Raw genomic sequence first — 25,207 nt, 5'->3', positions numbered from 1 at the left:
ACTCTAAAATGTTTTGTCACTCAAGACAATGCAACAGATGTCTCAAATTGAGAGAGTGTGCAATCGCCATGCTGACTACAGGAATGTCCACCAGAGCTGTTGGCCAACGTTATTTTAGAGAATTTGGCAGTATGCCCAACTGGTCTCACAATTGCAGAAGTGGCGTCGTGTGGGCGAGCGGTTTGCTGATGTCAACATTGTGAACAGAGTGCCGGTGGGGTTATGGTATGGGTAGGCACAAGCTACGGACACAATTGCATTTTATTGATTGTTAATTTGAATACACAAAACTAGATCCTGAGGCGCATTGTGAGACCCATTTTTTTTAAAGGTATCTGTATTCCCAGTTGTGAAATCTATAGATTAGGGCCTAATTAATTTCATTAAATTGACTGATTTTCTTATATGAACTGTAACTCAGTAAAATCTTTGAAACTGTTGCATGTTGCATTTATATTTTTGTTCAGTATATATACACGCAGCTACTCTTCTTTCATTACTTGTTGCCCTAGAATATATCTCATACATGTATAGAATGAACACTTCCGTCCAGTTGACATACTGTAGGTAAAGTTTTCTTTCCTTTCTGCTTCTTTCCCGCAGCAAAGATGTTTAGGGACCGGAGAGAAAATTCAATAACTTAAAAAAAAAAAAAAAGAGTTGAAAGATTTTTCGATAAGATTTCAGTTCGGCTTGGATGCATATTTTGTGGTTGAAATTCTATCAGCTGATAAAGATAGCACCTTTACTAACTGCACATTTATTCTCTCAAGATGCTGAAAGAAATAAATCATGTTTTCTCCACTCCTGTTCCCTGGTCAGAATTGACATTTGATTTGGTGTATCATTTTACAGCAAGAACTGCTTAATTCTGTAGGGGTTCATATTATATTAGGCTTTGTGAGAGGTTATAGACCTACAAGTCAGTGTCCAGATTTCAGTTACTACTCCAATGAACTCTGACAGTACACCCCCTTGACGTCCCGTGTTGTGACTGTCGAATATGTATTGCGCCTCACAATAATCACACGTCTTTCCCAAACATTAGGCTACTGCTCTGACCCTCCCTTCTCTTTATTTCCAATCTGCATTTCACAGCTTTTCTCTTAAGGAATAAAACCTTTTTGACTCAGTGGATCAACATGAACTTTTTTCTGTCCGAGTTCCCAAAAGCATTTGGAGATTGGGGTGCGTACAGTTAGGCTTTATAATTTCAAAAAATATAAATATGTATTTAATCTTTATTTAACTAGGCAAGTCAGTTAAGAACAAATTCTTATTTACAATGACGGCCTACCCCGGCAAAACCCAGACGACACTGGGCCAGTTGTGCGCCGCCCTATGGGACTCCCAATCACCGGCCGGATGTGATGCAGCCTGGATTTATAAGCTTAGGCTTATGCTCTAACACTAGATAAAAATTATGAAAGAAAAAACTCAATGTGGCCTATAGATGTGAATTGCACAAGAATTATACATCTATGGATTTGTATGCCTTGTTTCCTCTTTGTTCAACCTGCCTGTCCTTCATCCACACATTATTTCATGGCCCTAAACACTGTAACAACTGCTGGTGACAGACAGGATTTGTCTGTTGGCTAGGAGCAATATGTGATGGAGGGAGGGTGGATGGAAGGGTGGAGGGATGGAATGATATCGGATGGAGAAGGAGGAGGTGGGGAATGATATTAGAAGGAGGAAGAGAGGGATGAGAGAGAGGATAGGTCACGTGACATGATTGGAAAAAACCTCCTGACCTTACCTCTGGATGTAGGCTGCTGGGTGCAACATCAACTATTGGCCATAGGGTGGCAGTGTAAAGCTGTTAATATTACAGTATTAAACCACAGAGTGCAACATACAGTACAGTAGATTCCACTCCGGGCCCTATAGCCATCCACAGATGTTCACTGCACGCATGGCTGCTGAACTACAATAGAAGATACCAATATGAAAGCTTGGAGTGTTAAGAGAAAGGTGGAATGATGCTAAAAAATGTCTGCCCGAATTCAAAGGCAGAGACGTTAAGTGAAATCTATGTAGCTATATCAGAGTCTGGAATATAAATATATATGTATATGATGGTGTGTATAGACATTACGGGCAGTAAAGGAATAGAAGAGGTACAGTGACAATAAACAAGTATGTGAACCCTTTGGAATTACCTGAACTTCTGCATAGATTGGTCTTAACATTTTATCTGATCTTCATCTAAGTCACAACAATGGACAAACACGGTGTGATTAAACTAATAACACACAACTTATTGTCTTTTTCTTGTCTATATTGAATACCTCATTAAAACGTTCACAGTGCAGGTTGGAAAAAGTATGTGAACCCCTAGGCTAATGACTTCTCCAAAAGCTAATGGGAGCCAGGAGTCAGCTAACCTGGAGTCCAATTAATGAGATGAGATTGGAGATGTTGGTGAGAGCTGCCTTGCCCTATGAAAAACAATCACACATTTGAGTTTGCTATTCACAGGAAGCGTTGCCCGATGTGATGCCTTGAACAAAAGAGATCAAATCAAATCAAATTTTATTTGTCACATACACATGGTTAGCAGATGTTAATGCGAGTGTAGCGAAATGCTTGTGCTTCTAGTTCCGACAATGCAGTAATAACCAACGAGTAATCTAGCTAACAATTCCAAAACTACTACCTTATACACATAAGTGTAAAGGGATAAAGAATATGTACATAAAGATATATGAATGAGTGATGGTACAGAGCGGCATAGGCTAGATGCAGTAGATGGTATCGAGTACAGTATAACATATGAGATGAGTATGTAAACAAAGTGGCATAGTTTAAAGTGGCTAGTGATACATGTATTACATAAAGATGCAGTAGATGATATAGAGTACAGTATATACGTATACATATGAGATAAATAATGTAGGGTATGTAAACATTATATTAAGTAGCATTGTTTAAAGTGGCTAGTGATATATTTGACATCAATTCCCATCAATTCCCATTATTAAAGTGGCTGGAGTTGAGTCAGTGTGTTGGCAGCAGCCACTCAATGTTAGTGGTGGCTGTTTAACAGTCTGATGGCCTTGAGATAGAAGCTGTTTTTCAGTCACTCGGTCCCAGCTTTGATGCACCTGTACTGACCTCGCCTTCTGGACAATAGCGGGGTGAACAGGCAGTGGCTCGGGTGGTTGTTGTCCTTGATGATCTTTATGGCCTTCCTGTGACATCGGGTGGTGTAGGTGTCCTGGAGGGCAGGTAGTTTGCGTTGTGCAGACCTCACTACCCTCTGGAGAGCCTTACAGTTGTGGGCGGAGCAGTTGCCGTACCAGGCGGTGATACAGCCCGACAGGATGCTCTCGATTGTGCATCTGTAGAAGTTTGTGAGTACTTTTGGTGACAAGCCAAATTTCTTCAGCCTCCTGAGGTTGAAGAGGCGCTGCTGCGCCTTCTTCACGATGCTGTCTGTGTGGGTGGACCAATTCAGTTTGTGTCAGGTAGGGTGGAGGTGATATGGTCCTTGACTAGTCCTTGACCAGCACTTCATGATGACGGAAGTGAGTGCTACGGGGCGGTAGTCGTTTAGCTCAGTTACCTTAGCTTTCTTGGGAACAGGAACAATGGTGGCCCTCTTGAAGCATGAGGGAACAGCAGACTGGGATAGGGATTGATTGAATATGTCCGTAAACACACCAGCCAGCTGGTCTGCGCATGCTCTGAGGGCGCGGCTGGGGATGCCGTCTGGGCCTGCAGCCTTGCGAGGGTTAACACGTTTAAATGTTTTACTCACCTCGGCTGCAGTGAAGGAGAGTCCGCATGTTTTGGTTGCGGGCCGTGTCAGTGGCACTGTATTGTCCTCAAAGCGGGCAAAAAAGTTATTTAGTCTGCCTGGGAGAAAGGCATCCTGGTCCGTGACTGGGCTAGTTTTCTTTTTGTAATCCGTGATTGACTGTAGTAGACCCTGCCACATACCTCTTGTGTCTGAGCCGTTGAATTGCGATTCTACTTTGTCTCTATACTGACGCTTAGCTTGTTTGATTGCCTGGCAATCTCAGAAGACCTAAGATTAAGAATTGTTGACTTGCATAAAGCTGGAAAGGGTTACTAAAGTATCTCTAAAAGCCTTGATGTTCATCTGTCCACGGAAAGACAAATTGTCTATAAATGGAGAAAGTTCAGCACTGTTGCTACTCTCCCTAGGAGTGGCCATCCTGCAAAGATGACTGCAAGAGCACGCCGCAAGAATGCTCAATGAGGTTTAAAAGAATCCTAGAGTGTCAGCTAAAGACTTACGGAAATCTCTGGAACATGCTAACACCTCTGTTGAGAAGTCTACGATACGAAAAACACTAAACAAGAATGGTGTTCATGGGAGGACACCACGGAAGAAGCCACTGCTGTCCCAAAAAAAACATTGCTGCACGTCTGAAGTTAGCAAAAGAGCACCTGGATGTTCCACAGCGCTACTGGCTAAATATTCTGTGGAGAGATTAAACTAAAGTTGAGTTGTTTGGAAGGAACACGCAACACTATGTGTGAAGATAAAAAGGCACAGCACACCAACATCAAAACCTCATCCCAACTGTGAAGTATGATGAAGGAAGCGTCATGGTTTGGGACTGCTTTGCCGCCTCAGGGCCTGGACAGCTTGCTATCACCGACCGAAAAATGAATTTCCAAGTTCATCAAGACATTTTGCAGGAGAATGTAAGGCTATCTGTCCTCCAATTGAAGCTCAACAGAAGTTGGGTGATGCAACAGGACAACGACCCAAAACACAGAAATAAATCAACAACAGAATGGCTTCAACAGAAGAAAATACACCTTCTGGAGTGGCTCAATCAGAGTCCTGACCTCAACCCGATTGAAATGCTGTGGCATGACCTCAAGAGAGCGGTTCACACCAGACATGTCATGTATTGTCATATTATGTCTTGTTCCTGTTCTTTCTCTTCACTCCGTTTCCCTCTGCTGGTCGTATTAGGTTACCTTCTCTTCCTCTCCTTCCCCCAGCTGTTCCTCATCTTCTCTAACTACCTCGTTCACCCTTTTCCCACCTGTTCCCTTTTTCCCTCTGATTAGGTCTCTATTTCTCTCTCTGTTCCTGCTTCTTTCTTTGTCAGATTCTCGTTTGAGTTTCTCATGCCAGAACCAAACTATCGTCTTGTTTGCTTCACCCTTGTCCCATCCTGTCAGAATCTGCCTGTTCTTCTGATGCTACGTGTGATCAGGTACCTCTGTCCGCTACGACCCGCGCCTACCCAGAGAGACCAGCAGTCTGTCGCCGCAACCCAGCTATTCTCCTCTGCTGCTAAGAAGGGGACTCTTTTGTAAATATCAGAAGGACTTTCTGTTTCATTTGTCGCCCTCTCTGAGGGTTGTCTATTTTGCCATTTTCTACATCTGAAGAGGATCTATGTCTTCCCTGTGTTTTTACATTAAAGGACTCTGTTTTTGTTAAACCGCTTTTGGGTCCTCACTCAAGTGCACAACAAGACATCCCAACAATATTGCTGAACTGAAACAGTTTTGTAAAGAGGAATGGTCCAAAATTCCACCTGACCTTTGTGCAGGTCTGATCCGCAAAGGAGGGTCAACAAGTTATTAAATCCAAGGGTTCACATACTTTTTCCAACCTGCACTGTGAATGTTTATACGGTGTGTTCAATAAAGACATGAAAATGTATAATTGTTTGTGTGTTATTAGTTTAAGCAGACTGTTTGTCTATTGTTGTGACTTAGATGAAAATCAGAACAAATGTTATGACCAATTTATGCAGAAATCCAGGTAATTCCAAAGGGTTCACTTACTTTATTTTGCCACTGTATGTACAGCAGTAGTTATATAGGATGCGCCTTGAATACAGAATATACACATATGAAGTGGGTAAAACAGTATGCAAACATTATTAAAGTGACCAGTGTTCCATGACTACATATGTAGGGCAACAGTCTAAGGTGCAGGGTTGAGTTGGCCGGATAGTAACAATGACTAAAGTTCAGGGCAGGGTACTGGGCGGAGGCCGGCTAGTGGTGACTGTTTAACAGTCTGATGGCCTGGAGATAGAAGCTGTTTTTCAGTCTCTCAGGTCCCAGTTTTGATGCACCTGTACTGTCTCCGCCTTCTAGATGGTAGTGGGGTGAACAGGCCGTGGCTCAGATGGCTGAGTTCCTTAATGATCTTCTTGGCCTTCTTGTGACACCGGGTGCTGTTTATTTACCTACCTATCTCTCCTCCTTCTGACTATGGAGTTTATAGTGATTTTATGTCATAAGATTCCCAGGTCCCCCATAACAAGGCAACATCATCATTCTTCATTTCCAGTAGTTTTGTCAAGAATGAACAAAGAGGAGACAAGAGGACAAGTGGTGCTATAGCAGTGAGAAGGGGAGGGAGAGCAGGGTGGCCATGAAGACTCATATGTTCCTCAGATTACGCAGACTCAGAAATAATTAAAAAACAAATCCAATTTTGATAAACTCCCACATCTTTTAGAGAGATAGAGAGAGAGAGAGAGAAAGAGAGAGAGAGAGAGAGAGAGAGAGAGAGAGGAGTGCAACATCGGGAGATGGGTGAGCCAGCCAGCAGGAGCCAGCGAGAGAGATTGATGTGTTCAGCCAATCAGCAATGCAGCAGCAATTAGATAATAGCTCTGAATCAGCACACTGATGCTTTTAACCGCCCCATTATAGATTAGCCTGAGAAAGCTCTTTCTCTCTCTCCCCCTAGTCTCCTTCCCACCCTCCATCCTTCCATCCCTTCCTCCACCTCTCTCCCTGCCCCTGGTAAAGCTCTTTCTCTCTCTCCCCCTCCTCTCCTTCCCACCCTCCATCCTTCCATCCCTTCCTCCACCTCTCTCCCTGCCTCTGGTAAAGCTCTTTCTCCCCCGGCCTTTTTCTCTCTTTCCCTCTTCAGCCTAAAGGAGCTCTTTCTGTCTCTTTCCCTCCTCTCTCCCCCCATCCCTCACTCTCTCGCTCCAGGCCACCACTCTAAGAGCTACCTAAGGGCTGTAGTTATATGGATCCCATGGTGCTGATGGGGCCATGACGAAGCTCGCGTATTAGAACAGAACCACTTAACGTTCAGCCAGAGTAGTTCTCTGCCTGGGACACAGAGGGCAGAAATAGGGTCTCTTTATCCAAAGGATGCCTTCCCTTCCTCCTTCTAACCAGGGTATTTCTCTCCCTGGGATAGAGAGAGAGCAGTAATAGGGCCTCCTTATGGGTTCATGTGGTGCTATAGAACCTAACCTACTGATTCCATACATGGGTGAAATTGGCTTCGGGTGTTATGTTTTTTTTTTAGTAAACTTTTTGATGGTGTTTAAAGTGAGCGGTGGCCGAGGTGGTTCCATCTCCAGCTCTACTAATCGTAGAAAATGATTATTTGACGATCCGTTTTATTGTTGATTTACCTTGGCTCGTTTGTGTTGTTACTGTATGTAGCCTGCGGGGTTACAGAGACAGAGATCTTACGTGGAGTCTTGTATGAGAGAGTATGTATGGAGTTTTGTTGGCGGTTTCTAAGGTCCATTTTCATTATTTTAGTTTCTTGTCTCAGTTGCACTGTTACTGTGTGTAGTCAGGCAATGCAGCTCGTCACAATGACACTGACATTAGAGATAGTGTAGTGTAACAGGACCTCCTGTTGTGTGTTCTGTGGAGCTGAATACTAAAAACTGTGTGACATAGTCAGTGTGTCCTTCAGTGGGATACAAAATAGCCCGCCTAGGTCAGCAGTACAAAGTCAGAAGGCTGGAGAGTGGGATGGAGAATGGTCATTTCCAAAATCACACACTCTCTCTCTCTCACACACGCACGCACGCACACATATAAGCATGTGAGGACACACACATGCATGACCATGAACACTCATCTTATAATTTCTCTCACTTTTTCCCCTCTTTCCCTTTCTCTACCCTAATTTTCTCCATTTCTGTTTCCTACTCCTCTCCAACCTCTCCCTCCCTCTTTTCACTGCTCTCTTTTCCCCTTCCCTCTTTCCCGCACTTTTCCCTACCTACTTTTATCCCTGCCCTCTCCACCTCTAGTGCATTGCGTATACTTCTCACCAACCTGAATCTCTTCTCTCTCTCTCTCCTCCCTTCCCTTCTGCCTCTCCCCCTTTCTTTATCTGTACAGACTCCATCTCTGTTGCCTATTCCTCTCCAACCTGAATGTCTCCTCCTCTCTGCCTGTGTTTGTGTAATGGGTAACAGTTGGGATTGAGTTAGGCTGAATTAATAGCTGGGCTGTGGGAGAGGCTGTATATTTCAGCCTCCAAGGAGACAGATAATCAATGACAAGTGCATTAGAAAAACCCAGGAAGCATTCACGGTCGTTCACCTTGCACGGCTTCCCTTTTGCTCTACCTCTTACGCTCATAGACATACACACCGGCCAGTTTAATAAGTACACCCATCTAGTACCGGGCCAGGCCCCTTTGCCTCCAGAACAGCCTGAATTCTCTGGGGTACGGATTCTACAAGGTGTCGGAAATGTTCATTGTTCAATTGGTATCGAGGGACCTAACGTGTGCCAGGAAAGCATTCCCCACACCAGTACACCACCGCCACCAGCCTGTAACGGGCAGGATGGGCTCATGCTGTTTACGTCAACTCCTGACCTTGCCATCAACATGACGCAACAGGAACCTGGGATTCGTTGGACCAGGTGACGTTTTTCCAACCTTCAATTGTCCGTGACAAGGATCAACGAGTTGCGCATTCCAAGATGCCCTTCTACACACCACTGTTGTACTGCACCATTATTTGCCTTTTTGTTGCCAGCCTGTTACCTTGCACGGTTCTTGCCTTTCTCCTTCGACTTCTCTCATCAACAAGCTGTTTTTCGCCCAAAGAACTGCCGCTGACTGGATGTTTTTTGTTTGTCGCACCATTCTCGGTAAACCCTAGACACTGTTGTGTGTGAAAAGCCCAGGAGGGCAGCCGTTTCTGGGATACTGGATGCAGCGCGCCTGGCACCGACGATCACACCACGCTCAAAGTCGCTTAGGTCACTCGTTTTGCCCTTCTAACGTTTAACCGAACAGTAACCGAATACCTCGATCCATTTTTGTGAACAGGGGGGTGTACCTTCTGCACAACCTCTACGTCTCTATCATTGCCAGCAGCCACATCAAACCTTCAATGTTCCACAGATCCTTCCAGATTACAAAGTTCTGGAATATGGATTACCAAATGTTAATATATATATATAATATATATAATAATATATAATATATATATATATATATTATTATTATTATTTGTCACATGCGCCAAATACAACAAGTTTAAAGCCTTTGTCCAAAGGAGTTTTTCCTGGTAAGGTCCAAATGTTGTCAGGTATAACTCCTGGCCCTAGTAGCAGTAGCATATCTGCAGTATGAGAGGAAAGGCAGGGTTTCATTTCCCCTCTCGTCCATTAAACAGACAAACAGACAGTAATGTTTTATTACACAATTGATCAGACCGGTTATAAATTATCTCCACTGGTGCCTCCGCTGGCATTTATAGGTTACCTCCCAAATGGCACCCTACTCCCTTTTAGTGCACTGCTTTTGACCAGAGCCCTATGCGGGATAGGGTACCATTGAAGACGCAGCCTTGGTGCAGTCTCTGTCCCATACTGATGATGTCATACAATACTGTACAGTAAGGGCAGAGCAAAGCAGTGTGAAATAAGAGAGAGCGCAGAGTCAGTCAAATAAAATACTGATATTAAAATGTAGCCTTTTAAGTTGGTGATTTGGCTAAAAGGAAATGTATTGAGGACCAGTTATAGCCCTCTCTTGTCATGTTTATAATATGTATCTTGCCAGTTGGTGTGAGATGTGTGTTTGTGCATGTGTGTGTGTGTGTGTGTGTGTGTGTGTGTGTGTGTGTGTGTGTGTGTGTGTGTGTGTGTGTGTGTGTGTGTGTGTGTGTGTGTGTGTGTGTGTGTGTCTGAGCCCGTGCAAGGGTGTGTGTGCATGTGTGTGTGTCTCTGAAGGACAAGAATGTCAAAGTATTTTAGCGACGTGTTTCACGACGTGCCCTCAGAAGAAATGAGAGGCTGGGCAGTCGAGAATGTGTGTGTGTGTGTGTGTGTGTGTGTGTGTGTGTGTGTGTGTGTGTGTGTGTGTGTGTGTGTGTGTGTGTGTGTGTGTGTGTGTGTGTGTGTGTGTGTGTGTGTGAGTGTGAGAGAGAGAGAGAGAGAGAGAGAGAGAGAGAGAGAGAGAGAGAGAGCGAGAGAGAGAGCCTGACCAGACGAGTCTAGGCACTCTCCTTAATTAGCAAACACTTCTCTGCCCTCCCTGAACTCAGCAGTATTGAGTAGTCCATCTCTCTCACACACCCTTTTCTCATCATCGGTGTGCCCCTCCCTCTCTTGTCCAGTCTCAATATTTCTCAAGATTGACTGGAGGAAAGGAGGAAATTCATTGCGTGCACACAGAGGGACAGAGCGTGAGTGCGGGAAGAGATTGTGAGAGATACTACTCCTATTCTTACTGACAGTAACAATCAGTAACAGTCTAGTGCAGGCCACAGAGGGCAGAGAGGAAAACATGCATGAGCAAGGAGCCATCCTGAACAAATGTATTGGACAACACTTGCTTGGCCCTCCTCTGGCTGTAGGTCACCCTTGGCTGGGTGTGCCGTGGTCCCAGTGATAGCATTGGTGGCAGTCTTCCTCCTCTAGGAGCCACCCCAGAGTTCTTCTTCTCTGAGGTTTATTGGCAGACTACACTCATAAGGTGTATTGCCGCCACTGCGCGAGGTAGTAAAAAAATACCCCCCCCCCTATTCAGATAGTACAGATATTCAGATAGTACAGGCTCAGGAACCAGGAACCTGGGAGGGAGGGGACCTCTTCATTCAGTACTCCCTGTAACATTTCAGCTGTAGAGTTCTGGAGATCCAGAAATGTATTTGCTTCCTTTGCAATGATGTCTAGCTTCTTTTATTTTTTTGATTAGTTTGACTAGTGGAATTGATCACTTGCACTACAAACGCCACCTTCTTCACTATTCGTATGTCAGGATACTTCTCCTGCATGTCATTCACTGCAGACTGTGGGACATCCACTACCATCTCCTCTCTACTCACTCCTTCAGCTATTCTCACTGTCTCCACATAGGAGACCTGCTGGATGGCCCTGATCCTAGCTACTGCGACCTCCTTCATCCATACAGACCACTCCGGGAACTTGGGAACGTGGTTCCCATCACAATTACAACAACATTCTTCATCTGACTCTTCAACTACTACATATTTATTCCTTCGACAAACACTTGCCACGTGTCCAGACTTTTTACACTTGTAACAATGCCATGGTTTCTGTACATACGATCTCACCGCATATCTCACGTACCCAAGTTTTACATAAGTTGGGAGAACCACTTCACCGAACGACAGTAAAAAAAAAAAAGATTCCTTCCGTCTTTCATTCGATTCAATCGACGTGCGTCGACCACTCCTGGAATGTTCTCCCTAAACCCACACAGTCTTTATGTCCAACGAGACACCAGAGATGACACTTTTAACTGGTGCCCTACTCTGAAAGTCATAGCTTCCCACCTCACATGTCGAAATCTTGTCGAGCCAAAGAGCTTTCTCCTTTTGCGCTGTTGACACACACGAAATCAGCATCACACCACTCCTGGTCACTACTACATGATTCCATATCGTTTTGATGTCTTCAATACTATTCTACATTGTAGAAAACAGTCCAAATAAAGAAAAACCCTTGAATGAGTAGGTTTGTCCAAACTTTTGACTGGTACTGTATAGTATGACTCGATGCAGTTGTAGGCCTACAGTACCATTGATACTTTGACAACATTTCAATCAAATCTGATTTTATTCGTCACATGCTTCGTAAACAACAGGTGTAGACTAACAGTGAAACGCTGACTCGGGCCCTTCCCAACAATACTGAGAGAAAGAAAATAGAGAAATAATAGAAAAGTAAAACACGTAATACTAAATACACAATGTGTAACGGTACCAGTGCCAAGTAATGTGCAGGGGTGCGATAGTAATTGAGGTAGCTATGTACATATAACTAGGAATAAAGTAACAGATCATAAACAGTAGCAGCAGAGTTTGTGATGAAGTCAAAACAGTGCGAAAAGGGTCCGTGCAGATCGTCCGGGTAGTTATTTTGCTAACTATTTAGCAGTCTTATGGCTTGGTGGTAGAAGCTGTTCAGGGCCCTGTTGTTTCCAAAGTTGGTGCAAAGGTACCGCCTGCCTTGCGGTGGCAGAAAGAACAGTCTACGACTTGGGTGGCCACTTTTAGGGCATTCCTCTGACACCGCCTGGTGTAGAGGTCCTGAATGGCAAGCAGCTCGGCCCCAGTGATGTACTGGGCTATACGCACTATCCTCTGTAGGGCTTTCCAGTCGGATGCCAAGCAGTTGCCACGCCAAGCGGTGATGCAGCCAGTCAAGATGCGCACAATGGTGCAGCTGTAGAACTTGTTGAGCATCTGAGGGCACGTGCCAAATCTTTTCAGCCTTCGGAGGGGGAAGAGGCATTGACCTTGATCTGACCTCCTCCCTATAGGCTGTTTCATCATCGTCAGTTATCAGGCCTACTGCCGTCTTATTATTACTAATAGTATGTCATGTCAATAAAGCAATTCGATTTTGAAAGAGAAATACAAATATCAGAACATCATATCAGCCTACATACCAAGTGTGGTCAGTGTACTGGCAAGTGTATTGGCAAGCAAACCCTTGTTGATCCATGAAGAATAGATGCGTATGGGATAGCTGCGTTTCTTCTCGCGAGAGTTTCTTTGAGTAGCCTACCCCTTTTCCTTTTTTTCCCCATTCGTGGAAGAGCTTTATCAGTGGCAGTCTCCCCCTGTCGTCATAACAGCATAGTACGGCTCTGACACTACCTCCACTCAATACCGAGAGAGAGGGGCACAATAAACAGAAGACATCTGTGTCTGACATCGAGGCAGCGAAGACCGTAATTTAAACCGCGCGTCTTCGCTCCCCAGCTAGAAACCCTCCTCACCCCATGAACGGTGCCGGCGACACGGGGTTTAACGTCCTCTAAAGACGGTGACAGGGCGAGGAGGGAACGTTGCCTTCCGGGGGATTCAGCGAAGCAGCAGCTGAAGCAGGGTTGATTTGGTTTTGACCACTGGAGGACCCACCACTAACTAGCTGGGTAAGGGTAAACGCACAGCATGAACCCAGCCACGCGCTCCGCTCCTCTCGAGCTCCGTCCGTGCGTGCATCAGCAGGCTGCTGTGTCTGTCCTTTTATAGAAATTTAGCTCGAAATGTCTCGATCTAGTCCCGTGCCTCTGTCAGTCCCGTCAGTGAGTGGAATGGACTTGGAACATTCGAATCGGGATATGAATTCAATTCACCCAGGCATCATGACCATGCAATTGGACATGGTGAGGTATAGTGGTTGACGGTGCGTATATCTGTGGTGGAGGTGGTGGGGTACAGACTACTGTGCTGATGCTGTTGCGTGTGTGACGCGCCTTCCATGGCGAGACCACTGAGCGAGACGCATGTGTGTTTGTTGGTGTTCCTCGCCTCGCGCACATCTGTTTGGTTGGGGACCGCAGAAGGTAGCCGATGTCTCGTATATCGTGTTTTTAATAGATTTCATAGACAGTACAGTGGACGACGTAGTGTTTACACGAACATCGACGCTGCATTGGAAACGCAACAAATTATGAGCTAGCGTTATTATTATGGTCCAAATAAAATTTAACATGGCATTTGTAGGCCTAATCAGTGTTTATTATAGGTCTATTATTAATGTTAATAATAATGTATTATTATTGTTATTATTATTATTATTATTGTACTTGCATTATTACACGACTATGGCAGCCAATTTCATAGCCTAGACCTAGTAGCCTAATTGCTGTGATCCTGTGCCATGTTGGACAGATCAACACACACAGATAGCGAGTGAGAGATTTCCTGAACTGGCCATGTCACAAATGTCTGAGGTCTGTTTACTTCAGCTGGCTGTTTGGGTTAGCTTGATAACCGTTACCAGAGCCATCCTGTGTGTGTGTGTGTGTGTGTGTGTGTGTGCGTGCGTGCGTGCGTGCGTGTGCGTGCGTGCGTACGTGCGAGAGAGAGATCTCTCCTTGATGTTGCATAACGACTGTCTGTGGCACTGCTGTCAAAATAAGATGGCATGGTTTCCTGCCATAATGCCATATCATCTTCAGACTAGACTATACATCTAGTCCACCTATGTGCCGGGAATCATGTTATAGCCTTATTACTAGATAATGTATAGGGCAATTCCACGATAATGGAATTAGGCTTTGACTCAGATGTTTCACTTTAAAATGTATGCCAAACAAAAAAGAATGATATAAAAGTAGAACAATCCATACAACTCTATGCACCAGTACTACTTTGAAACATTTCCACTGAAACATTTGCACAAACAAATTTAGGAAGAACTGTGCAGATGCAAACTTTGGTAACGGAATTACGGTAAAATCTCCCTCAGGATCCTATGCGACTACATTTTCCAAAAACTCTGTTAAATATCTGCTCCGAATTAAGATTCAAAGATGTTTTTTATTATTATTTTATTTAACTAGGCAAGTCAGTTAGGAACAAATTCTTAATTAGAATGACAGTCTAGTGGGTCAACTGCCTTGTTCAGGGGCAGATTGTTACCTTGTCAGCTCAGGGATTTGATCTAGCAACCTTTCGGGTTACTGGCCCAACGCTCTAACCACTAGGCTACCTGCCGCCCCAATTTAAAGATGTCTGCCGAAAGAATGGGGTGTCAGCTATGACATGGCACCTTGAGTTTGAAAAAATCTAATTTGGTTACTGAACTACAGTAAGTGAAGTGGCTTTACACCCGGTGACAGAATTATGGAAATGGATTACATCATGGGTCCCGGATCTGTACTATACAGAAATGCATAGTCATGTTTCACAAGTTTGGACATGGTGCAATACAATGCAGTGCAGTACAATACAGCACAGCAGAGTAGGGTAGGGTAGAGTTCAGTACAGTGCAGTAGAAGAGTAGAGTATAGTAGAGGATTGCAGTATAGTAGAGTACAAGACAATATACTGTACTCTACTGTACTATGCCACATTTTCTTTACTCTACTTTATTCTACTGTACTGTACCACTGTATTGTCTTGTACTGTTCTTGACTGAGCTCTTCTCACTGTACTGTACTGTGATATCCAAACTTGTGAAACATACAGCACCCGTCAAAAGTTTGGACACACCTACTCATTCAAGGATTTTTCTTTCTTTTTAATATTTTCTACGTTGTATAATAATAGTTAAGACATCAAAACAATGAAATAACACATGGTATAATGTTGTAACCAAACAAAGTGTTTAACAAATCAAAATCTATTTTATATTTGAGATTCAAAGTAGCCAACCTTTGCCTTGATGACAGCTTTGCACACTCTTGGCATTCTCTCAACCAGCTTCATGAGGAATGCGTTTTCAACAGTCTTGAAGGAGTTCGCACATATGCTAAGTACTTGTTGGCTGCTTTTCCTTCACTCTGCGGTCCAACTCAACCCAAACGATCTCAATTGAGTTGAGGTCGGGTGATTGTGAAGACCAGGGCATCTGATGCAGCACCATCACTCTCCTTCTTGGTCAAATAGCCCTTACACAGCCTGGAGGTGTATTATGGGTCATTCTCCTGTTGAAAAACAAATGATAGTCCCACTAAGCACAAACCAGATGGGATGGCGTATCGCTGCAGAATGCTGTGGTAGCCATGCTGGTTAAGTGTGCCTTGAATTCTAAATAAATCACTGACAGTATCACCAGCAAAGCACCATCACACCTCCTCCTCCATGCTTCACGGTGGGAACCACACATGCAGAGGTCATCCATTCATCTGCTCTGCGCCTCACAAAGATACGTTGGTTGGAAACAAAAATCTCAAATTTGAACTCATCAGACCAAAGGACAGATTTCCACAGGTCTAATGTCCATTGCTCGTGTTTCTTGGCTCAAGCAAGTCTCTTCTTCTTATTGGTGTCCTTTAGTAGTGGTTTATTTGCAGCAATTCAACCATGAAGGCCTGATTCACGCAGTCTCCTCTGAACAGTTGATGTTGAGATGTGTCTGTTACTTGAACTCTGTGAAGCATTTATTTGGGCTGCCGTCTGAGGTGCAGTTAACTCTAATGAACTTCTCCTCTGCAGCAGAGGCAACTCTGGGTCTTCTTTTCCTGTGGTGGTCCTGATGAGAGCCAGTTTCATCAGCGCTTGATGGTTTTTGTGACTGCACTTGAAGAAACTTTCAAATTTTTTCGGATTGACTGACCTTCATGTCTTAAGTAATGATGGACTGTTGTTTCTCTTTGCTTATTTGAGATGCCATAATATGGATTTGGTCTTTTACCAAATAGGGATATCTTCTGTATACCACCCCTACCTTGTCACAACACAACTGATTGGCTGATACGCATTATGACGGAAAGGAATTCCACATATTCATTTTTAACAAGGCACACCTGTTAATTGAAATGCATTCCAAGTGACTACCTCATGAAATTGGTTGAGAAAATGCCTCATGAAGCTGGTTGAGAGAATGCCAAGAGTGTGCAAAGCTGTCATCAAGGCAAATGGTGGCTACTTTGAAGAATATAAAATATAAAATATATTTTGATTTGCTTAACACCTTTCTGGTTACTACATGATTCCATATGTGTTATTTCATAGTTTTGATGCCTTCACAATTTTTCTACAATGTAGAACATAGTAAAGTAAAGAAAAACCCATGAATTAGTATAGTGGCTTGCGAAAGTATTCACCCCCCTTGGCATTTTTCCTATTTTGTTGCCTTACAACCTGGAATTCAAATTGATTTTTTTTTTAGTTTGTATCATTTGATTTACACAACATGCCTACCACTTTGAAGATGCAAAATATTTTTTATTTTGAAACAAACAAGAAGTAAGACAAAAAAATGAAAACTTGAGCGTGCATAACTATTCACCCCCCAAAGTTAATACTTTTTAGAGCTTTATTTTTGCAGCAATTACAGCTGCAAGTCTCTTGGTGTATGTCTCTACAAGCTTGGCACATCTAGCCATGGGGATTTTTGCCCATTCTTCAAGGCAAAACTGCTCCAGCTCCTTCAAGTTAGATGGGTTCCCCTGGTGAACAGCCACTGCCTGTTCAACCCGCTCTCATCCAGAAGGCGAGGTCAGTACAGGTGCATCAAAGCTGGGACCGAGAGACTGAAAAACAGCTTCTATCTCAAGGCCATCAGACTGTTAAACAGCCATCACTAACATTGAGTGGCTGCTATCAACATACTGACTCAAATCTCTAGCCACTTTAATAATAAAAAATTGGATGCAATGAATCTATCACTAGTCACTTTAAACAATGCCACTTTATATAATGTTTACATACCCTAAATGACTTCTCATATGTATATACTGTACTCTATACCATCTACTGAATCTTGCCTATGCCGCACGGCCATCGCTCATCCATGTATTTATATGTACATATTCTTATTCATTACTTTACACTTGTGTGTATAAGGTAGCTATTGTGAAAATGTTAGATTACTTGTTAGATATTACTGCACAGTCGGAACTAGAAGAACAAGCATTTCACTACATTAACATCTGCTAACCATGTGTATGTGACCAATAACATTTGATTTGATTTGGTGTACAGCAATCTTTAAGTCATACCACAGATTCTCAATTGGATTGAGGTCTGGGCTTTGACTAGGTCATTCCAAGACATTTAAATGTTTCCCCTTAAACCACTCGAGTGTTGCCCATCATCCCTTCAATTCTGACCAGTTTCCCAGTCCCTGCCGATGAAAAACGTCCCTGCCACCACCATGCTTCACTGTGAGGATGGTGTTCTCAGGGTGATGAGAGGTGTTGTTTTTGCGCCAGACATAGCATTTTCCTTGATGTCCAAAAAGCTAAATTTTAGTCTCATCTGACCAGAGTACCTTCTTCCATATGTTTGGGGAGTCTCCCACAGGCCTTTTGGCAAACACCAAACGTGTTTGCTTATTTTTTTCTTTAAGTAATGGCTTTTTCTGTCCACTCTTCCATAAAGCCCAGTTCTGTGGAGTGGACGGCTTAAAGTGGTCCAATGGTCATATACTCCAATCTCCACTGTGGAGTTTTGTAGCCTCTTTGTTGCCTCTCTGATTAATGCCCTCCTTGCCTGGTCTGTGTGTTTTGGTGTGCAGCCCTCTCTTGGCAGGTTTGTTGTGGTGTCATATTCTTGACATTTTTTAATAATGGATTTAATGGTGCTCCGTGGGATGTTCAAAGTTTCTGATCTTTTTTTGTAACCCAACCCTGATCTGTACTTCTCAACAACAACTTTGTCCCTGACCTGTTTGGAGAGCTCCTTGGTCTTCATAGTGCCGCTTGCTTGGTGGTGTTGCAGACTCTTTTGCCTTTCAGAACAGGTGTATATATACTGAGATCATGTTACACTTAGATTGCACACAGGTGGTCTTAATTTAATTAATGATGTGACTTCTGAAGGTAATTGGATACACCAGATCTTATTTAGGGGCTTCATAGCAAAGGGGGTGAATACATATGCACGCACCACTTTTCCATTTAAAAATGTTTCTAATTTTTTTAAACGTTATTTTTTTTATTTCACTTCACCAATTTGGATTATGTTGTGTATGTCCGTTACATGAAATCCAAATAAAAATCCATTTCAATTACAGGTTGTAATGCAACAAAATAGGAAAAACACCAGGAGATTAATACTTTTTCAAAGCACTGTAAGTGTGTCCAAAATTTTGACCGGTTCTGTACGTCTATGATAGGTTCAGATTTGGTCCAGTCCGGTTTGTCTGTGGACGTTAACATCAAGGCCAGGGTGAACTGACCGAATTTCAACTACTTTTCAACGTCCATGAATGTCCGGTGTCGGTCGGTGCTCAGTGGGTGAGGGGGCTGGTTACAGTAAATGGAAAGAGAGGGAGCTAATGGGTAGGTGTCAGTAAGAGCTGGGAGAGGTGACCTTCACTGGAGAATGAGAGAGAAAGGCAGAGAGAGAGAGGGAGGGGTTGTCCAGACTCAGACTTTTTAACACTCTTGGTTTATCTACCAGACGACAGAAACAGAAAGAAAACAGTTATGTGCTGAACATAACAGTATGCCAGTGGAACGGAGGACAGTAGCTGGTGACCCAACTGTGGTTTGTGACTATTAAAATTTCCCATTGTAGCCAAATTCAGCTGCAGTAATTCCGTTACTGATTTTTACGTAATTCCGTTACCAATTTTGTAACATAATTACAAGTTTTAATCACTTAATAATTTATGAACAAAATTTATATAAGTAAAATCATTATAATTAATTGTTAGGTGTACCATTACGTGTTTCTCCTCTAAACTTTCATTATCCTCCCTCCACATAAAGATACGTGGGTTTTTGGTAACAGAATTACAAGCCAATATTTCTTAGACTTACAGAAGGTAAACAATTTCTCCAAAACTAAATGTGTGTTGATATTAGTTGGCAGGGGTCTTTACATTGAACATGATTGTTTTGATGTATTTCTGATACATTTGAAGACTTTTTCTAGTAGATGTTTCTTAAGACCCCTTTTCCATCTGTTTATCCAGAAATCAAAGCCTTTACTTATGCCGCATTTTTAAGATGGAAAAAGTTGGAAAATGTATCTATGCCCAAAATATAGACTCGTATGTTTCATTTGACACCCATCTTGTTATGCTCCTATGAACTTCACATGTTGGTGCTCATGGGTCCTTTTAGATGGAAATGCCCATAGGCTACTCCATAGAGAAAGACAGACAGATTGATAGATAGGCCTAGATTGATTGATAGATATACAGTGGGGCAAAAAGTATTTAGTCAGCCACCAGTTGGTCAAGTTCTCCCACTTAAAAAGATGAGAGAGGCCTGTAATTTTCATAAAAGGTACACTTCAACTATGACAGACAAAATGAGAAAAAGAAATACAGAAAATCACATTGTAGAATTTTTAATGAATTTATTTGCAAATTATGGTGGAAAATAAGTATTTGATATATAACAATAACAAAAGTTTATCTCAATACTTTGTTATATACCCGTTCTTGGCAATGACAGAGGTCAAACGTTTTCTGTAACTCTTCACAAGGCTTTCACACAATGTTGCTGGTATTTTGGCCCATTCCTCCATGCAGATCTCCTCTAGAGCAGTGATATTTTGGGGCTGTTGCTGGGCAACACGGACTTTCAACTCCCTCCAAAGATTTTCTATGGGGTTGAGATCTGGAGACTGGCTAGGCCACTCCAGGACCTTGAAATGCTTCTTACGAAGTCACTCCTTCGTTGCCCGGGCGGTGTGTTTGGGATCATTGTCATGCTGAAAGACCCAGCCACGTTTCATCTTCAATGCCCTTGCTGATGGAGGTTTTCACTCAAAATCTCACGATACATGGCCCCATTCATTCTTTCCTTTACACAGATCAGTCGTCCTGGTCCCTTTGCAGAAAAACAGCCCCAAAGCATGATGTTTCCACCCCCATGCTTCACAGTAGGTATGGTGTTCTTTGGATGCAACTCAGCATTCTTTGTCCTCCAAACATGACAAGTTGAGTTTTTACCAAAAAATTATATTTTGGTTTCATCTGACCATATGACATTCTCCCAATCTTCTTCTGGATCATCCAAATGCTCTCTAGCAAACTTCAGACGGGCCTGGACATGTACTGGCTTAAGCAGGGGGACACGTCTGGCACTGCAGGATTTGAGTCCCTGGCGGCGTAGTGTGTTACTGATGGTAGGCTTTGTCCCAGCTCTCAGCATGTCATTCACTAGGTCCTCCCGTGTGGTTCTGGGATTTTTGCTCACCGTTCTTGTGATCATTTTGACCCCACGGGGTGAGATCTTGCGTGGAGCCCCAGATCGAGGGAGATTATCAGTGGTCTTGTATGTCTTCCATTTCCTAATAATTGCTACCACAGTTGATTTCTTCAAACCAAGCTGCTTACCTATTGCAGATTCAATCTTCCCAGACTGGTGCAGGTCTACAATTTTGTTTCTGGTGTCCTTTGATAGCTCTTTGGTCTTGGCCATAGTGGAGTTTGGAGTGTGACTGTTTGAGGTTGTGGACAGGTGTCTTTTATACTGATAACAAGTTCAAACAGGTGCCATTAATACAGGTAACGAGTGGAGGACAGAGGAGCCTCTTAAAGAAGAAGTTACAGGTCTGTGAGAGCCAGAAATCTTGCTTGTTTGTAGGTGACCAAATACTTTTTTTCCACCATAATTTGCAAATAAATTCATTAAAAATCCTACCATGTGATTTTCTGGATTTCTTTTCTCATTTTGTTTGTCATAGTTGAAGTGTATCTATGATGAAAATTACAGGCCTTTCTCATCTTTTTAAGTGGGAGAACTTGCACAATTGGTGGCTGACTAAATACCTTTTTGCCCCACTGTATCTATACTTTTGATTAAAAGCGCGAGGGGGCCGCGCGCAACAACTGTCCATTTATTGCCCCTAGAATCGCTAAAAGACGCACCCCAGAAAACATCACAGACTCACGTGAACACTTAAAATATCACAATGTTAGTTGGCGGGGTTGACTGCGGTATAGACCATTCAACTTTACTGGGCGTAAAATTTGAACTAAACTTGAATAGTCTTTACATTGTTGAATCGCTTATTGGCCACCAGTTTCATATTGGGAATGATGTCATCAAAAGATGACATCATCCATTGGGCTAAAACAGAACTATTTTATAGCCCCCAGGGTCAACAGTTGTTGTTAGTTGGTTTTGGGAAGCATGCTTATTTGTAGAACATCACACTGGTTCTGTTCCCCAGGCCCCCACAGACCCAAATATATCTTCAATCATTCTACTACATGTTGATACGATCTAGATAAGCCCACTGTGTCATTTGCTGCAGCAACCACTGTACTGGTTTGGCCTAATGGTATTTTCCTGATTGGGTGCCGCCCAGGACCCTGCCTGCCCATGTCTAGTAGTCTAGTATTTGTTGTGATGAGTAGGCAAGCTCATATTCAGATTCTATTTTATTCTAATCTACTCTACTCTCTCTACTCTGATCCATCTGATCCTGTAACCAGTTTTATCTTCAACGAAATAGGCCTATATTGGATAGCCAATAGACTCTTTGTACAGTATAATGCATGGTTGCCTACCTCCAATACCGGTGTGTATTTGTGTGTGTGCGTGTGTAAAGAGTCTGGTGGGTGAAACATTAGCCGTGCCAATCACGAAATGGAAAATTCCAGCGATTCCTGTGCCGCTTATCTTCCATGTCACCCAGAGTGACAGATTGGGGCGTGTTCCTCACTAAAGGCAAAGATGACTGCGTGTGTGCGTGCGTGCGTTTGAATATGTGTGTGTGTGTGAGTGTGCAGACCCGCGAGCAATTGCGGCCCATCATGTGGAGTTCAGATTTTTTTGGCCCCCGTCAAAGTTCCCCATCCTTGATATAGATCAACATCAGCATGGTCATTCATTACAAATGAACAAAGCTGAAATGATCCTAGATCATTACTGTACAGAAGTACTAGGCCACTGTCTCTCGCTATAAGGCTTATACAGTAGCTCTATTGCCTAACTTGTACTTTACAGTATAGTATACTAGTAGGCAAATATGAATCCATCCACGGTCTCTCAAAAGCAAGACAGTGGAACTACTAGACCGATGACTGTACAGTGATGTCACCAGTGCCATTGCTGCTAGTGGCACTTGATCTCTCGTGCAGTGTGTGTGTGTGTGTGTGTGTGTGGGGGGGGTTGAATTAAGATCGCATGAAGGAAGACATACAGGAAAAGCTCTAAGAACACATAATGGAGCAGAAAGAGATGGATCGAGATAAAGGATGAGACAGAGGAAGGTAAGAGAAAGATGGAGAGACAGAAGTGTGGGTAGAGAATGGAGAGAGGATTAATAGGTCGAACAGGGAGTTTGCATTAGCAGAATGAGCGATGGACGGCGAGAAAAATGAGAAGAGAGTAAGGAAGAGAGAGTGCTAGTGGGAGATGACGAGAGAATCAGAGACGAGAGCGAGAGCGAGAGATGGACATGGTGAGTGAAGAGAGAAAGAGAGAGAGGGCGGAGGCGAAGAGACAGTGGAGTGAAAAGAGAAAGAGGCCACGACAGAGGAGGGCGAGAAACAGAAAAAGGGAGGAAGAGAGAGAGGAGGAGGTAAAGAGATGGACAGAGAGGATGCAGTAGGTGGTGTGGGCCCAGCGTTTCCACAGCAACCAAGCCAGAGTTCACACTGAGGCTCAGGCAGAGAACGAGAGGGAGAGAGATGGCGAGAGAAAGGGAGTGACGGAGAGACGAAAGGAGAGAAAGAGATAGACCGACGCCTGAGAGAGGAGAGCGCGTACGCATAACGTATATATGACGGCGGTGTAAACCCCCACACTGAAACATATCCCCCTGTGAACTTCATACACAGATTCCAGGAGCTAATTCTAGAACGGACACCCCTCTCATTCCCCTCTCCCTCTTCACTCCCCCCTCCTCCTCCTCCTCACCCCTCCCTCCCCCACTTCCGCCCCTCAGCTGTCCTTTCAGATATTAATAACTCAATTGAGACACCCAGGTTGTATCCCAAATAGCACCCTATTCCCCTACTTTTCACCAGAGCCCTATTGAGTTTTGATGAAACAGTGTACTAAATAGAAGGGCTGGGAATTGCCAGGGACCTCACGATACGATATTATCATGATACTTAGGTGTTGATACGATAATTATTGCAAGTCTCACGACTCTATATGTATTGCGATTCGATACTGGGTCTTTATTGCGATTCGATGTTCCCAACATATTGCTCAACATTTGTCTGCTGCAGAGAAAAGAGAGAGCCACGAGAAAATGAGTTTTGATCAGTCATGGAAATAAAAGTGCTGAAAAAAATGGGCTCCCTATTTTAAAAAATAGATGGAGAACAAGCTATGAAGGTGCAGGTACAACTAGCGCAAAAATAGGGAATAGGATGCAATTTGGGAAGCAGCCCCCAGACTAGCCAACCTGTATCTTGTAGTCTTTCTTTGGCGCTCCCTAGTATCTACCCAGACACAGATGCATTCTCAAACACACATACACACACACACACACACACAGTCTTACACACACATAAATCAAACACACACACACTCTCTCACTCCTTCACCCCCCCCCCTTAAGTCAGTCCTCACTTAGCTCATCCTACATTTGAGAAGAGTATAGGGTGTCCAGTCTACTGACTAGACATCATGAGTGTACTGTAGCCTGACCAGTGACCACACTCACACACACGCGCACACACACACACTAGGGAGGGACACGGTTCATCTAATATCCGAACGGACGTTGTCATTCGATTACTTGGAGTCAGTGTCTATTTTGACAATGAAAAAGCGTTGTTTATAAATGAAATTAGATGATCCTTGTGAAATTGTTGACATTGTTACCTACAAGGATACTCCATGACATTTAAAATACCATGACATTTAAAATATATCACCGTTGCTTTTAGCCAAAACTACAGATTGGTCAAGAGTCAAGATTTCTTTAATATTTTAACTGGATATCATGTTTTTTTCACGATATTAATGTCAAATGCCCATCCCTGACACATGCACACACACACACACAGTCACTAAGGCCTGTATTATTTGCTGTGTGTGGTCTCATTCTAATGTCAATATCTTGAAATGGTTACGTGGGTACCAAGGGATTCTCTCAACGTGGTTCTCCTATGTCCTACCACGTACAGTATTATACACTGAGTATACAAAACATTAAGAACACTTGCCCTTTCAATGACAGACTGACCAGGTGAAAGCTATGATCCCTTATTGATGTCACTTGTTAAATCCAATTCAATCCGTGGAGTTGAAGGGGAGGAGACAGGTTAAGGAAGGATTTTTAAGCCCACTTACCAAAGGACATCCAGCCAACTTGACACATCTGTGGGAAGCATTGGAGTTAACATGGGCCCCGACGAATTGAGGCTGTTCTGAGGTCAACAGGGGAAGGGAAGGTGTTCCAAATGTTTGGTATACTCTGTGTACTGTGTATACTGTATTGTATATATTGAGGTCGTTGAGTTTCCTTCAAGACTGAACATGGGATATATCCCAATTATCTCTCCTTCCTCCCAAAATGTGCATTTCCTCCTTCCTATCTGATATCTATCTACTGAAATACACACAGATTTACACACTCGAACCAAGCATTGATTCTAGGGATGAAAAAGACAACAG

At 43.3% G+C, this 25,207-nt stretch overlaps 1 protein-coding gene across 2 annotated transcripts in view; it reads left to right on the top strand.

The window, feature by feature from the left end:
• The first annotated feature begins 12,804 nt into the window (after window positions 1-12,804).
• ache (acetylcholinesterase) overlaps window positions 12,805-25,207 on the top strand; it is a 34,795-nt gene continuing 22,392 nt past the window's right edge. The window contains exon 1 of one of the 2 annotated variants that reach the window (XM_024373339.2): window positions 12,805-13,144. The gene's annotated coding sequence lies outside the window, so the exon portion shown is untranslated. Of the gene's footprint in view, window positions 13,145-13,166; window positions 13,399-25,207 lie in introns of those variants that run through there. The other variant, XM_042298218.1, reaches the window with a different exon arrangement.

The sequence above is a fragment of the Oncorhynchus tshawytscha genome, linkage group LG15 (assembly GCF_018296145.1).
Source record: "Oncorhynchus tshawytscha isolate Ot180627B linkage group LG15, Otsh_v2.0, whole genome shotgun sequence".
Taxonomy (NCBI): Eukaryota; Metazoa; Chordata; class Actinopteri; order Salmoniformes; family Salmonidae; genus Oncorhynchus; species Oncorhynchus tshawytscha.
The sequence above is the reverse complement of the archived record's forward strand: the minus strand, read 5'-3'. Positions and strand labels throughout refer to the sequence as shown.